The following is a 12368-nucleotide window of genomic DNA, read 5'->3' as shown; positions in this document are numbered from 1 at the left end:
TAATCTGTTCCACTGGTTAATTACTCACACTGTTAACAAGTTGTATCTTATTTCCAATTTGAATTTTTCTAAATTCAACTTCCTGGGAGTTGTGTTACATGAAATTGACCCCACAAAGCAGATCTGCTCCCTGTGTAGTGTGGCAAATGGCCGGTGCTATTATGATGGGTCCCATGCTTTCCCTTCCTGTGATGAGTCAGGGCGCTGCCTGTTGCCCCTATTCTTGGGCATTGAGGGATCCGCTAGTGCCCTGGTAGGAGAGAGAAGGGGAGCTGGGAAGGGACCCGGGCCTGTCCTCTACTCTGGGTCCCAGCCCCTTCAGTTTCGTGGGCTTCCTGCCCTCTCCCCCCTTGGGCAGGGTTTCTCTCAGTCCTGTGTGCCTGGGGAGTCCCTCTGCTTTGCTTGAGCAGGGTTTCCCTTCCCCTGGTACTCTGATCCTCTGATTAACAACAGTACTCCTCCAAACTACAGTCATCTCTCCTTCCCCCTCCCTGTCTGACTGAAGCAGGGGGTTTTATTAGGTCTCTGGCAGGGCCCTAATTGTCTCCAGGTGCTCTAATTAACCTGTAGTAGGCTCTCCTCGGTCCATAAGGCTCTGATCATCCTGTGGCTTATGTATCTCCCATCTACCACTCTCCTGCTTCCCTCTGGCCCTGCTGTATCACATATTTTCCCTCCCGCCCCCACCCCCCCGCTCAACACTACAGGGTTGGGCTACACGGGATGAGAGGCAGTGCTGTCACGACAGGCCATCAGCATTGCCGTGTTGGTTTCCGGCCATATGCTGTACCTGGAAATGGAAGGGTTGCAGGGATAGGAACCATCTAGTCACTCTCACATTCTCCTTGTTTCTGTGCATCCATTGGAGTGGAGCATGGTCTGTCACAAGGGTGAACTGCCGCCCCAGTAAGTAGTATCGGAGAGTCTCTGTGCCCCATTTACTCGCCAGACATTCCTTTTCAACGGCGCTGTACCATTGCTCCCTGGGGAGGAGTTTCCAGCAGAGGTACAGGATTGGGTGCTCCTCCTCCCCTACATCTGCAAAAGGATGGCCCCTAGCCCTACCTCCAAGGCATTTGTATGTAGGATGAATTTCTTCTTGAAGACTGGGGCTATGAGCACTGGATGACTGCAAAGGGCCATCCATAAATCTGTAAATGCATCTCCGTCTTCTGCCACATTGGTCCACTTTACTATATTTGGGCCCCGAGCTTTTATCAGGTCCGTCAACAGCCATGTCCTCATGGCGAAGTGAGGGATGAATCTATGATAGTACCCCAGTATCGGTAGGAATGCTCTGACTTGATTTTTGTGGACCAGTCGGGGCCAAACGTGTATTGCCTCTACCTATTTCCATTGAGGTTTCACCAACCCCCTTCCTACTACATACCCGAGGTATCTGTCCACGGCAAGCCTGACCACACACTTGGGAGGGTTAGGGTGAGGCCGGCCTGTCTAAGGGTGTCTAGCACCTCTTCTACTTTTCTAGGTGCATCTCCCAGTCAGGGCTATGCATGACTACGTCATCTAAATAGGCAGCAGCATACTTGGCATGGGGTCATAGTAATTTGTCCATTAGTTGTTGGAATGTTGTATGGGCCCCATGGAGTCCAGAAGGGAGGATGGTGTATTGGAAGAGGCTGTCGGGTGTGGAGAAGACGGTCTTCTCCTTGGTGTCCTTGGCCAGGGGGATTTGCCAATAGCCTTTGGTCAAGTCCAGAGTGGTCAATCGGGCCTTGCCTAACTGATCAACTAGCTCACCGATGTGTGGTATTGGGTAGACATCAAATTGGGATATTTTGTTCAACTTCCATAAGTCGTTAAAAAACCTCAGGGTGCTGTCAGGCTTGGGGAGTAGGATGCTAGGGCTGGACCACTGGCTGTAGTATTCTTCAATAACCTCAAGTTCCAGCATCCTCCTCACCTCCACCCTAATTTCTTCCCTTTTGGTCTCTGGTACTCAGTATGGTTTTATCATTATCGTTGCTCCTGGGTAGGTGATGATATGGTGTTGGACCATCGTCGTACGGCCTGGCTGCATGGAGAACATGTCTTGGTTCCGCTGGATCATATCAATGACCTCTGTTCATTGTTCTGGGGTTAGTTCAGGGGATATCCTCACTTGCCCTTGTGAGCCATCTATCTGTCTCCCGGTCACACCAGGGTTTCAGTAAGTTAACATGGTACCAGTTCCAGCACCCATTCTTCTGCTTTCTCCCTGCTTTTGCCCGGCGGTTGTAATAGGTCCACTGGGCCTCTTGTGCTTTCTCCAAATTCTCTCATATTACGGGAGTCACTCAGGCTATTCGCTCTCTCATCTGTGCCATGTGCTCAATGACATTCTTCCCTGGGTTAGGCTGTTCTTCCCAATCCTCCTTGGTGATATCTAATATGCCACGTGGGTGGTATCCATATAGTAGCTCGAAGGGGGAGACCCAGGAAGTTTTTGGAAAGTGTAGGGGACAATTTCCTGGTGCAAGTGCTGGAGGAACCAACTAGGGGCAGAGCTCCTCTTGACCTGCTGCTCACAAACAGGGAAGAATTAGTAGGGGAAGCAAAAGTGTATGGGAACCTGGGAGGCAGTGACCATGAGATAGTCGAGTTCAGGATCCTGACACAAGGAAGAAAGGAGTGCAGCAAAATATGGACCCTGGACTTCAGAAAAGCAGACTTTGACTCCCTCAGGGAACTGATGGGCAGGGTCCCCTGGGAGAATAACATGAGGGGGAAAGGAGTCCAGGAGAGCTGGCTGTATTTTAAAGAATCCTTATTAAGGTTGCAGGAACAAACCATCCCGATATGTAGAAAGAATAGTAAATATGGCAGGCAACCAGCTTGGCTTAACAGTGAAATCCTTGCTGATCTTAAACACAAAAAAGAAGCTTACAAGAATTGGAATATTGGACAAATGACCAGGGAGGAGTATAAAAATATTGCTCAGGCATGCAAGAATGAAATCAGGAAGGCCAAATCACACTTGGAGTTGCAGCTAGCAAGAATGTTAAGAGTAACAAGAAGGGTTTCTTCAGATATGTTAGCAACAAGAAGAAAGTCAAGGGAAGTGTGAGCCCCTTACTGAATGAGGGAGACAACCTAGTGACAGAGGATGTGGAAAAAGCTAATGTACTCAATGCTTTTCTTGCCTCTGTCTTCACGAACAAGGTCAGCTCCCAGACTACTGCACTGGGCAGCACAGCATGGGGAGGAGGTGACCAGCCCTCTGTGGAGAAAGAAGTGGTTCAGGACTATTTAGAAAAGCTGGACGAGCACCAAGTCCATGGGTCCAGATTCACTGCATCTGAGGGTACTAAAGGAGTTGGCGGATGTGATTGCACAGCCATTGGCCATTATCTTTGAAAACTCATGGCGATCGGTCCCGGATGACTGGAAAAAAGCTAATATAGTGCCCATCTTTAAAAAAGGGAAGAAGGAGGATCTGGCGAACTACAGGCCAGTCAGCCTCACCTCAGTCCCTGGAAAAATCATGGAGCAGGTCCTCAAAGAATCAATTCTGAAGCACTTAGAGGAGAGGAAAGTGATCAGGAACAATCAGCATGGATTTACCAAGGGCAAATCATGCCTGACTAACCTAATTGTCTTCTATGATGAGATAACTGGCTCTGTGGATGAGGGGAAAGCAGTGGACGTGTTATTCCTTTACTTTAGCAAAGCTTTTGTGATACAGTCTCCCACAGTATTCTTGCCAGCAAGTTAAAGAAGTATGGGCTGGATGAATGGACTATAAGGTGGATAGAAAGCTGGCTAGATCATCGGGGTCAATGGGTAGTGATCAATGGCTCCATGTCTAGTTTCAGCCGGTTTCAAGCGGAGTGCCTCAAGGGTCGGTCCTGGGGTCGGTTTTGTTCAACATCTTCATTAATGATCTGGAGGATGGCGTGGACTGCATCCTCAGCAAGTTTGCAGATGACACTAAACTGGGAGGCGTGGTAGATACACTAGAGGGTAGGGATCGGATACAGAGGGACCTAGACAAATTAGAGGATTGGGCCAAAAAAAACCTGATGAGGTTCAACAAGGACAAGTGCAGAGTCCTGCACTTAGGACGGAAGAATCCCATGCACTGCTACAGACTAGGGGCTGAGTGGCTAGGCAGCAGTTCTGCAGAAAAGGACCTAGGGGTTACAGTGGACGAGAAGCTGGATATGAGTCAACAGTGTGACCTTGTTGCCAAGAAGGCTAATGGCATTTTGGACTGTATAAGTAGGGCATTGCCAGCAGATCGAGGGACGTGATCATTCCCCTCTATTCGGCAGTGGTGAGGCCTCATCTGGAGTAATGTGTCCAGTTTTGGGCCCCACACTACAAGAAGGATGTGGAAAAATTGGAAAGAGTCCAGCAGAGGGCAACAAAAATGATTAGGGGGCTGGAGCACATGACTTATGAGGAGAGGCTGAGGGAACTGGGATTGTTTAGTCTGCAGAAGAGAAGAATGAGGGGGTATTTGATAGCTGCTTTCAACTACCTGAAAGGGGGTTCCAAAGAGCATGGATCTAGACTGTTCTCAGAGGTACCAGATGACAGAACAAAGAGTAACAGTCTCAAGTTGCAGTGGGGGAGGTTTAGGTTTGATATTAGGAAAAACATTTTCACTAGGAGGGTGGTGAAGCACTGGAATGGGTTCCTATGGAGGTGGTGGAATCTCCTTCCTTAGAGGTTTTTAAGCTCCGGTTTGACAAAGCCCTGGCTGGGATGATTTAGTTGCGGATTGGTCCTGCTTTGAGCAGGGGGTTGGACTAGATGACCTCCTGAGGTCCCTTCCAACCCCGATATTCTATGATTCTATGAATCCAGTAGTCACCTGGGAAACCTCCTGTATTGCAAACATCAGGTACGGTAGAAGGGTATCCCAGTCTTTTCTGTCCCGGGCCACTACTTTCTGGATCATGCTTTTGAGGGTATGATTAAATCGCTCTACCAGACCATCTGTTTGAGGTTGGTAGACTGAGGTTTGCAAGGACTGGATGTGGAGTAGGGTACATATGTCCCTAATTAATTTTGACATGAAGGGAATCCCTTGGTCATTCAGGATCTCCTTAGGGATGCCTACTTTAGTGAAAACCTGGACCAGTTCTTTTGCTATTGCTTTGGACATGGGGCTTCTTAGGGGGATGGCTTCTGGGTACTGTGTGGTGTGGATGATAAGTATGCTTCAGTGGTTCTAGGACGATCTTTCTAGAGGGCCCACTAGGTCCATGGCTATCCTTTTGAAAGGGACTTCAATAACAGGCAAGGGCCCCAACGGGGCCCGTAAGTGAGGCCAGGGGCTGTGCATCTGGCATTCTGGGCAGGAGGTGCAATAGCACTAGACTTCCACCCGTACTCCTAGCCAGTTAAACCTCCTTAGGACTCTATCCAGGGTCTTATCTACTCCTAGGTGTCCTCCAAATAAATGGCTGTGAGCTAGCTCTAACACTGCCCTTGTGTGCTTCCGTGGTACTAAGACCTGCTCTACTTCTCCCCCCACCCCATATTTGGGCTACGTGGTACAACAGATTGTGTTTGACCATGTAGTATGGCTCTGGGCCTTTGGTTTTCCCCTCTGCGGGCATGCCGTTTATCTCCACTACCTCCTCCCTCATGTTCGCATATAGTAGGTCATAGGCTTGGTCCTGCCCAAAATTCTCACATGCAGGACCGATCTGGCCTAATTTTATGGGATCAGTTTCAACTCTGCCCCCTGAGTTGCTCCTATTGGTGCTGGGGACTGCCTCCAGGTCCTCACTGGTCCGAGCTGTCTCCTGGCCTCCTGAATAGATTTGCCTGCCAACCAGGGTGGCTTTCTGGTTCCCCACCAAAATCCTGGTTCCTAACCTTTTATTTAACCTCCTTTCCCACCTAGATTTCTGGGGCTTCCTGGAGGGTGAAAATAATTCTTGGGCAAGTCTGGTGAAAGTTCGAGCGGGGCTATGTGTGGGTGCCTCAATCTCAGTCTGGGGGTTGCTGCCCTCCCCTGGCTCTATTGGGGGGAGTAGGTTCTCAAACCCTGCGAAGTCCCGATTAAGACCGGGTAGGGAAGTCCGGAGACCACCCCTGTGGTCACCTTGGTAATATTCCCCTGGATCTCAACCCTCACTGGGATCGTGGGGTAGAAATTTATGGTGCCATGGACACACATTACTCCTGTGGTTTTGGCCCATGTCAGTTGTTCTTGCCCCACTAATTTCCCCGAGACCAGTGTGACAGCACTCCCAGAATCCACCAAAGCTATGGTCTCGATGCCATTCATTTTTACCGATCTCATGTACCCACGTGGGGTCGTTGCGACCCCCACCAGGCTGATTAGGCTACATTCCTCCCCGTGATACCCCAGATTGCACTGCATGGGCTCCTTCCTGTAGGGGCACTGGGCTGCTATGTGCCCCAATTCCCCACACTCGTAACACTGATACCTTACCCTGGTTGTCACCTTCTGCATTGGGCTATTCGGCCCACTCCCCCAACCCCCTTCTCCCAAGCCCCCTGGTCCCTTCAGGGCCTCGGGCTGTTCCTCAGCGCCCCTCCTTCCAGTTATGGCTCTCCTGGTGTTCTCGACAGTCCAGGGCCTCAGGGTTGGGACTGGCTTCCTGGTCTGTCATGCCTCATCTCCTGGGGTCTGGAACAGTTCACGGGCTGCCAGCTGTCTCTCTACCAGGTGGAAGGGTCATTCTGGCCAACCCAGGCTTGAGCCCCCAGCACCAGGAGCTCCATCATTTTCTCAGAGCTGAGGGCGTCGGGCCACAGCCACTTCCGGGTCAAGTGGATTGGGTCAAAAAGTTGTCACCATGGTGCCTTGTCCTCACTATACAGCCACTCATGGAACCTCTGGGCTCGCAATGCTGTCGTTGCTCCGGATTTGGCCAGGATCTCTGCTTTCAGCTGGGGTTAGTCTGCCACAGCCTCCACGGCCATATTGTAGGCCTCCCAACACAGGAACAGGGCGAGGATGCCAGACCACTGATCTCGGGGCCAGGCCTCCCATAGGGCTCCCCTCTTGAAGGCCAAGAGGTACGCCTCCGCATCATCCTCCTGCATCATTTTCTGCAGGCAGTTGCTGGCCAGTACAGTCCGTATCCCATCACAGCCATGGCTCGGCACCGTAAGGGCCTTCATCTGGTTCACCATTTCCTGCAGCATGGCGCGGTCCTGGGCGGCCTGGCTCATCAGCAGGCAATTGGTCTCCTGCTGCAGCTGTACTGTCTCCTGTTGGGCGGCTGCCTGGAATTTGTATTGAATTCACTGAGTTGTTTCAGTCAAAAATATTTTTTCCAATTAAACATTTCAATCTTTTAAGTCAAAATAACTTTTTGTTTTGAATTTTATTATTTAAAAAGATTAGAAAACCTTGAAAGTAAAAAAGAAAGATTTGGCTGACTTGAACCTACTGTTTTTTTATTTTTATTTTTTTTTGGTTTGGCTACCGAATCAAAAAGCAGCTCTAAAGACACAAGATCATGGTTATTTTTCAGGTTTGTGCTGGGAGATGACCAAGTGACAGGTTTATTGTAGTGAGCATCATTTCCCGATAACTTGTGATGTACAGACTGACTACCTTTTGCAGTGTTTAGCAACCAGCTGTCAGACTCTTTTCCTGCCCATGCTGCTCTTACAGTGGAAACTATTCTTGTGTTCAGGATAGTGATGGCAGCTGTGAAATAAGTATGCAAATATATTTTTAGAAAGGAATCTATCAAAGTCTATTATGAAGTCAATCTGCCCTTCATAGGAGTGTCAAAAACAGAGAACCAGTGCAGAGAACCAGCAAGAATGATCAAAGGTCTCTCGCTTGAAATTTATGTTGTTCACGTATTGGTTAATTTTCTCTCCAACTTTGAATAATTTAAAATACTATTTTGAGAAAGAGAAAAGATCATCATTTTAAGTCAAACAAACAAATTCTTTTCTCATGTCAGATAAAATTTTGAGCACCACATTTTCAAAGCTGAATACAACTGTCTCTGAAAAATACAACAGTGCCTACTATGTTCAGAAAATGAACATTTGCAGGCACAAAACCATACATTGTGCACTCAAATGTAGTTACAACAATGTAGGTAATTGGGACAAACTGATGGGTTGGATTTTAGTGATGTGTAATTTGTAAAATCATCATATAAATAATACTGACTGAAATGTGTAATTCTGGGCACACCCCTTCTCTGTGAGGTGAATGAAACATCACTGCATAAGATGGCTTCCTGGAGACTAGTATCTTATAGAACTTTTTTCCTGTATTATATTATTACTGGCTTATAGCAATAAATCTGACTGATATTGGTTATTTGGTCTCTTGAATATATTTTATAACAAACCAAAGTGTTGTCAAGCAATTTACTATACAATTTATGAACAGCAATCAATTTGTAAGCACCTAGAGGATAAAAGGGTAATAAAGAATAGTCAAGATGAATTTGTAAAGAACAAATCATGCCAAAAAAACTTAATTTCTTTCATTGATGGGATCACTGACCTAGTGGCTGGGGCAAAGCAGTAGACATGATATATTTTGATTTTTGTGAGGCTTTTGACATAGTCCCACACGACATTCTGATAAGAAAACCAGGGAAAACTAGGGAAATGTGGTCTAGATTAAATTACTATGAAGTGGGTGCACAACTGCTTGAAAGACCATACTCAAAAAATACTTATCAATGATTTGCTGTCAAACTGGGAGGACGTATCTAGTGGAGTCCCATCGTGGTCTGTCCTGGGGACATGGGATCATAGAATCATAGAAGATTAGGGTTGGAAGAGACCTCAGGAGGTCATCTAGTCCAACCCTTGCTCAAAGCAGGACCAACCCCAACTAAATCATCCCAGCCAGATCTTTGTCAAGCCAGGCCTTAAAAACCTCTAAGGATGGAGATTCCACCACCTCCCTAGGTAACCCATTCCAGTGCTTCACTACCCTCCTAGTGAAATAGTTTTTCCTAATATTCAACCAAGACCTCCCCCACTGCAACTTGAGACCATTGTTCCTTGTTCTGTCATCTGCCACCACTGAGAACAGCCTAGCTCCATCCTCTTTGGAACCCTGCTTCAGGTAGTTGAAGGCTGCTATCAAATCCCCCCTCACTCTTCTCTTCTGCAGACTAAATAAGCGGCACTATTCAATATTTTCATTAATGATTTGGATAATGGAATGGAGAGTTTGCTTATAAAATTTGCAGATGACACCAATGGGGAGGGTTGCAGGCACTTTGGCGAACAAGATTAGAATTCAAATCAACCTTGACAAATTGGAGAATTGGTGTGAATTCAGCAAAATTAAATTCCAAAGACAAATGTAAAGTACTTCAGTTGGGAGGGAAAAATCAAATGCACAACTACAAAATGGGGAATAACTGGCTAGGCGGAAGTACTGCTGAAAAGAATCTGGGGGTTATAGTGGATCACAAATTAAATGAGTCAACAACATGATTCAGTTGCAAAAAAGGCTAATATCATTCTGGGGTATATTAACAGGAATGCTTTATATAAGACACAGAAGGAAATTGTCCTGCTCTACTTGGCACTGGTGAGGCCTTAGTTGGAATACCATGCCCAGTTCTGGGTGTCACAAGAGGTGGATAAACTGGGGAGACCCCAGAGGAGCAACAAAAGTAATAAAAAGTTTAGGAAACCTGACCTATGAGGAAATGTTAAAAAAACTGGGCATGTTTAGTTTTGAGAAAAAAAGACTGAGGGGGGACCTGATAATAGTCTTCAAATATGTTAAGGGCTGTTATAAAGAGGACAGTGATCAGTTGTTCTCCATGTCCACTGAAGGTTGGAGAAGAAGTAATGGACTTAATCGACATCAGGATTAGACATTAGGAAAAGCTTTCTAACTGTAAGGCTAGATAAGTACTAGAAGAGGTTACCAAGGGAAGTTGTGGTATCCCAATCAGTGGAGGTTTTGAAGAGCAGGTTGGACAAACACCTGTCAGGGATGGCTTTAGAACAGTGGTTCTTAACTTGGGGTGCACATACCCCCTGGGGGTGCGAGATGCCCTTTCTGGGGGTGCGAGACATGCCAGATTTTTAGAAGGTAAATCATTGAAAACACAAATTAAGCACAGGCACATAAGTACAACTACTTTGTTTCATCAAACCTATGAATTTATTAACATTATACATTTTTAACGATTACTGTAATATACAAACAAAAATATATCTAGGTTTAAGGGGTGTGAGAACATATTTTGATTTTTGATAAGCGGTGCGCGAACATATTTTGAGAACCAAAGGGGTGCAGGCTGCAGTAAAGGTTAAGAACCACTGCTTTAGACAAAAGACTCAAGTTAATGGTCTGTTGATGTAGCGGCCAGTCAATCCAGTTATCCAGAGGGAAGGAAACAACATGGGAGCCTCAGCAGTTGTAGTGCTGGATTGGGGTTGAAAATGCTGACCAAGGTAAAGAGTGAGGCCCTAATTCATTGCTTCTCCTCACCACATGTAGTCATTTAGGTCTTGTCTAGACTGGGACAAAAGGTGCTTTCCCCCCCACTCAAGTTAGGTCAGTTGAGCTAGTTTAACTAGCAGCTAAAAAGCTAATGGGTCATTCTTGACATCTGACAGTACAAATGGTTCCTGGATTATTCCCTTACCTCTCTGGCTGTGCCCATATGTTCTGATGGACACGTCTCATTTTCAATGTCTCCTGTTTCTCCAAAGGGTGACTGCTTTCCGCAGCACAGAAGAAGCAAAAACAACATCTTTGTCTGGGTTCCTCTTCTCTTACCAACCTTCTCTCTGGCAGACTGCTGCAGGAGGAGTTGCATCCAGGGGAGATAAACATTCTTCTCTGTCTTCCTTACTCTGGGCCAGGATTTCATGACCCCATGGCTGCAGAGGGCGAGCAGCATTATAAATACATATATCATTATAGCAGTTAAGAACAGAGGTTAAAATGTCTTAGGGCCTGATCTAAACCCCATTGAAACCTCTGGGAGTCTTTACATTGATTAGAGTCGGCTTTGTATTAGGCCCTAAATTGTCCATTCTCAGAGTCAGAGGCTAATCTGCCATTTCCTCTGCTCCTCACCTGTCTCTCTCAAATATCTGGACTCAAATTTTCACAAGTTGCTGCTGATTTTGGGTGCTCAACAACAGATACTTGGGGCTGATTTTCATTAATGCTGAGCACCCACAACTCTATACAAAGCCCCAGACAGGAGCTGCAGGTGTTCAGCCCTTCTGGAAACTGGCAGTGCTACCCCCAGTGCCATCACAGTAATCGCACGAGCACTTGCAATGGTGCAATGATGACACACCTTTCAGGTGTGGGCAGGGGAATGCAGATACTCACCAGGACAAAGCTCTAAGAGGAGGTCTTGGACAGTGCCAGAACCTACTTTAAGAATAAAAAAAGGTCAATTTAAAGTCCAGCAGCCATCTCATCGCATGCGTGCAGTGTAAAGAATACTGGGTAGCTGTAATGTGATCAAAGCGGCTCTGTGCTGCGAGCAGGTGTGTTCCTGTACTCTGCACCATCTTCAAGCAACTGTGGAGTCCTGCTGACAGCCCTGTAAACAGGGAAGTGAATGATCAGCTCTTTTGCCCACAAGGGCAATGGCTTTGTAGGACAAACAAGTGCACAAAGTTTGCAGCTGACATTTTTTTGTACCTTGTCAGTGTCCATTGAACTGGTGTGGTTGGAAATAACGCCAAGATGTTAGCCTGACACATTCCTTCTGAATAGTCCCTCAGCAAGTGGGGTCATTCAAGGAAGCAAAATCCTCCTCATGCCAACTATCTCTATCCAGCAGCAAAAGTCCTCGGTCAAGGCAACCGTGATGAATCACAGCTACATTGACCAGTACCTAGAATGCTGGTATTCAAAATAAAGAAAAGGAAGGAACAACAATGTAGGTAACTGGGACAAACTGATGGATTTTAGTGATGTGTAAAGAGGCACGTAACTTGTAAAATCATCATATAAATAATACCAACTGAAATGTGTATCTCTGGGTGCACCCCTTCTCTGTAAGGTGAATGAAACATCACTGCATAAGATGGCTTCCTGGAGACTGCCATCATATAGAACCTTTTTCCTGTACTATATTATTACTGGCTTATAGCAATAAACCTGACTGATATTGGTTATTTGGTCTCTTGAATATATTTTATAACAAACCAACGTCTGGCCAAGCAATTGACTATGCAATTTATGAACAGCAAGCAATTGGTAAGCACCCTTTTTCTGATAAATAGATTGAATGCCTTAAATCGTTTGTCATAAGGCTTATTCTCCAGAGTTGGAGGGTTTTTTGCAGCTCTTCTTTTAACCCTCTCCAGTTTTTTAACATCCTTGTTCAAGTGTGGATACCAGAATTAAACACAGTATCCAGCAATAGTCTCCCCTGCATTGCATACAGGATAATATCACC

The sequence above is a fragment of the Emys orbicularis genome, chromosome 13 (genome assembly GCF_028017835.1).
Source record: "Emys orbicularis isolate rEmyOrb1 chromosome 13, rEmyOrb1.hap1, whole genome shotgun sequence".
Taxonomy (NCBI): domain Eukaryota; kingdom Metazoa; phylum Chordata; order Testudines; family Emydidae; genus Emys; species Emys orbicularis.
This window is presented reverse-complemented; position numbering follows the sequence as displayed.